We start from the raw sequence: 4,464 nt of genomic DNA on the forward strand, positions 1-4,464 counted from the left end.
CATTCGCGTCCTCTCTCTCGCCAATAAGGAAGAAGACCAGGCTCACACACACACATAGCCAGACAGCCAGGGATGTGTGTGTGTGTGTGTGTGTGTGTGTGTGTGTGTGTGACCCGCAGCACCTCTGTGACACCCTCCAGTGTTTGCTTGTTTTCCCCTCAAACGGGCGGCGGGCTGGAGAGGGGTTGTCTGTATCTGCGGCCGAGATAATGTAAAAACAAATAGCGGCCATTGATATCAGGCCACGCCGCAGGAAGTTGTCGCGGGGAAGGGGGGGGGGGGCAATTATTCGGGGTGGCGGGGGCAATTGTTTCGGGAGGGGGGGGTTGCAGGATGAGCGGCGGCGGGGGCGCCGGGGTCACGACGGCGGGGGGGGGGGTTGACGTCTTAATCAACGGCGGCTCTGCTGTGAGCGGCCCTGCAGGTACTGAATTCAAACAGAGGCGTCGGAAGGTGTTTGATTGACAGGTCAAAGGCCCCGCCCCCTTTGTTTGTTTTTTTTTTTTTTCATTTTCCGAGCACGCTCAGTAGGGGATGCAGGAATTGGAGGCAAAAACCAGCTGTTTTTTTTTTTTTGTCATTGTTAATTGTAATAATCGCCGTGGTGACAGTGCATATGTGTGTGTGTGTGTGTTTGTGTGTGTGTGTGTGTGTGTGTGTGTGTGTGTGTGTGTGCACGAGAGAGAATGCGGGGCCTATTTCTTTATGTCTCAGAGCATGAGGCCAGCTTACAGCAATCCCTTTAATCAAGCTCCTAATCCCTTTGCAAGACGTCAGCGTGCCGCCGAATGAGGCCGCGCTTTTCTTGATATTTGCGTCGGGAGCAAAGGGGGTCAAACGCCCTGCGTATTATGGGATGGCAGAGAGAGAGAGAGAGAGAGAGAGAGTGAGAAAATAAAAAGAGGGGGGGACTTATTCCATAAATCTGGCTTGTTTGTCCGTGTTTGTGAGCGGCTGGCGATAACAAAAACAAGTGTGTCGGCTGAGGTTTGCGTTTAGTGGATCAACGCGAACTGGGTTTTATTTATTTGTATCTATTTTACTTGTAATTATAAAAGTGTAATAGCAATGTAATAACAATGTAATAACTCAATCGTATGCAATTAAATGGAGTATTTACACTTAAATACAATTAATCCTCGCGAGCTTGGGTTCTCCATGTTGTCCCTGTTTCCAGGACACACACACACACACACACACACACGCAGGCGTGCAGCTGATCCACACAGAGGCCCTGGTCCAGCTCGTTGTGATTCTGCAGGCATCAGGGCTGACCCTGCAGCAGGACCTGAAGAAAGAGACAACACACACATGCACGCGCGCACGCACACACACACACGCAGGCACATGTGTTGAATGCGACATAGCGGTGGAATTTTTTTAAAAAAAGAGGAAAAAGAAGTGTTTCTAGTTGCAAAAAATTAAAAAGAATGAGAGGGAGGGGAGGGGTCGCTGTTTAGTGTGTGTGCGTGTGTGTGTGTGTGTGTGCGCGCGCGGAGGGAATCCCTGTTTTTTTTTGTAAACGTTTTTCACGTCAGACGCGGTGGTTCGTGCGTGTGCGCGTGTTGTTTTGCTTTATTTTGTTTTGTCCCGTGCGTGTGATCGATCACACGCACGGCAGAGTGATGGCGACCCACCGTCCTCCTCCTCCTCCCTTTGCGTTGCGTGACGCGCTCCGCACACACACACACACGTGCACACACACACACACGCACACACACACCGGTTGCGCAGAGCCGAGCAGATGAGCCCTTTTGACGAAACTGCACTTCCGTTCTCGTGCACCGTCCCAACGAACTCCACTTCCGGTGTGTTTTCATAAAGTTTCCTTTTTTTTTATTATTTTTTATTTTTAATTATTATTCGATTTCGCGCAACTGCAGATCCGAGCCCCTCCCCCCCCAAAAAAACATAAACAAAACAACACACACATTATAATAATGATGATTTTCTTTTCTGCATTTTAAATTTAAATCCCGCGCAATTTTTATCAATTTATCAAAAATTGTAATAACAATAAATTCCGATTTTTTTTACGTTTTTTTTTTTCTTGTCCTCTTCCTCACACACACACCCCCATCCGAAACGTCTCCCGCACGGCCGCGCTGCAAATCACCCTGTTTACAATCTCACACCAACACACACATCAATTAACCGCCCATCGATTTTCCCGCCCGGGACATTACAATATTGCACACACACACACACACACACACACACACACACACACACACACACACACACACACCCATCCCCCTCTCTTTCTCCTTCTCTTCTTCTTTAAGGTGTGCTTACAATCGCTTGCTGGTTCTGCGGACACACACACACTTCCCCCCCCCCCCCCCCCCCCCCAATTAACACACACCGCACAGTTTATTTCACTCATTCCTAACTATTTGAAATATTTAATGAGAAATGTAAAAATCTCTCCACGTGTGTGTGTGTTAGGTGTGTGTGTGTGACAGTGTTATTACACGTTAATAACGCCGCCTGTTTGATCCTCCTCCGCCCTTCTGCTGCTCTTTTATCATGAATAAGTAAAGAGTGAAGTCGAAACTAAAGGATGTCTGACAGAGGTGGAGGTGGAGGAGGTGTGTGTGTGTGTGTGTGTGTGTGTGTGTGTGTGTGTGTGTGTGAGGGGCAGATCCATCCAGCCCGCAGCCGCTGTTTAAATATTCAGGGGGGAAATAATGGCATCCGCGGCGTCACCTACGGTCTCCTTATTATCTTCATCCCTCAAAATCAGCCGGGCCGAGCGCTGCGTTTGTCTTCCTCACACACACACACACGCACACACACTCACCATCACCCCTCCACCCACCGACCCCCCCTTAAAAAAAAAAAAACACACCCACTACTGTTAGAAACCATGAATAACCCTACAAATAAAAAATAATTTCCGAAATAAATACGATAATAAAGTAACACTGTGACTAATATTTGTTGTGATCATATTAATCAATTGATAATAACTTGTATAGTAATAATAATAATAATAATAATAAGTGTGTTTTTTTAAATCTGAAAGTCTCGTGTGCGCATTATTATGAATTAAAATGCTGTTTTTTTAATTTCTAATTGTTTAGTTAGAAACTCCCCAAAAGGATAAAACTTTTACAAAAAAATGCAAGAGGAAGGCGTGTCAAAATGCTAATAATAAAAATAAATAAAAGATTAAATGTAGAGGAGGTTAAAAAAAAAAAAAAAAAAAAAAAAAGTGAGGACAAAAGCCAGCGGACGCTCGGAAGGAGGCGGGACGGAAGGGGGCGTTGACTGAACGGCCTCCCGACCAATGGGAAACCATCGGTGGGCGGTAACAGAGCGGCCTCCGGGCCAATGGGAAGCCCGTAGGGGCGGGGCTTCACCTCCGTCCGGGCGCCGTCCGGGCCCTCAAAGTTTGTTTATTCGCGGAGCGCGGAGTGTGATGGAAACGTGTTAGCCAGCGTGTCCCCCTCCTCCTCCTCCTCCTCCTCCTCCTCCTTTCCTCTCCTCCTCCTCCCTTCTTCCTCCTCCCTCCTTCCTCCTCTTCCTCACCTCTTCTAATCATCAAATGAAAGTGACCGCGACGTCGGATCGAAACCCTGGACTTCTTCTTCTTCTTCTTCTTCTTCTTCTTCTGTCCTCCTTTCTTTTTGTGTCCCCTGGAGGGCGGGAGCGCGCAACGGTGCCATTTACGCACGGGAGTTTGGAAATGCATGTGCGTGTGCATGTGTGAAAGAGGCAGAGAGAGAAAGAGAGAGAGAGAGAGAGGGAGAGAGAGAGAGAGAGAGAGGGGTGGACGCCGCGGCTCCGGGCGTGAATCACGGCGGCGCTGATCCGGGGAGGAGAGCCCGAAGAGCGGCCGCGCAGAGGAGACGCACCGGGGGGAGGAAGAGGAGGACCAGGAAGAAGAAGAAGAGGAAGAAAAAGAGGAAGAGTTTTGTTTTTGTTTTCTTTTTTTTTTTCTTCTTCAACTCGAGGAGTAATCCGGACACGGACGCCCACTTCCACCTCCACTTCTTCATCCTCCGTGCAGGAAGTGCACAACCCGCGGGTCCGGAGCCTCCGCGGCCGCGGGGGGAGAGAGAGGGAGGAAGAAGAAGAAGAAGAAGAAGAGGAGGAGGAGGAGGAGGAGGAGGAGAAACGAGGGTCCCCCAGCAAATCAGGAGCTAATTGATTAAAGAGACTTGATTTGAATAGGAGGGGGGGCTGGAGAGGTGCCAATCGCCTTTCAAACCTCCTCCTCCTCCTTTTCCTTCTTGTTCTTCTTCCTCCTCCTCTTCTTCTTCTTCTTCTTCTTCTTCTTCTTCTTCTTCACCCCCTCCCTCCCTCCTTCCCCGCTATGATTAATCGTGGAGCATTATTGATAATCATAACGTGGCCAATGCGCGCCGGACTGGGGGTTCGATTTACGTAATTTTTTTTTTTTTTTAAAAAAACAAGACGGTTTTTGCCGTCATCATCTTCTTTCTTTTTTTTTTTCCC

The 4,464-nt window shown here is 48.3% G+C and overlaps 1 protein-coding gene across 1 annotated transcript in view; it reads left to right on the top strand.

Annotated features, from left to right (window-relative positions):
* The first annotated feature begins 4,206 nt into the window (after positions 1-4,206).
* Positions 4,207-4,464, top strand: part of sall1a (spalt-like transcription factor 1a) — a 10,428-nt gene continuing 10,170 nt past the window's right edge. Inside the window, exon 1 of the mRNA XM_086174618.1 lies at positions 4,207-4,464. This exon is cut by the window's right edge and continues 198 nt beyond it. The gene's annotated coding sequence lies outside the window, so the exon portion shown is untranslated.

Source organism: Fistularia commersonii, chromosome 27 (genome assembly GCF_037954325.1).
Source record: "Fistularia commersonii isolate RoL2024-O1a breed Wild chromosome 27, RoL_Fcom_v1.0, whole genome shotgun sequence".
NCBI classification, from domain to species: Eukaryota; Metazoa; Chordata; class Actinopteri; order Syngnathiformes; family Fistulariidae; genus Fistularia; species Fistularia commersonii.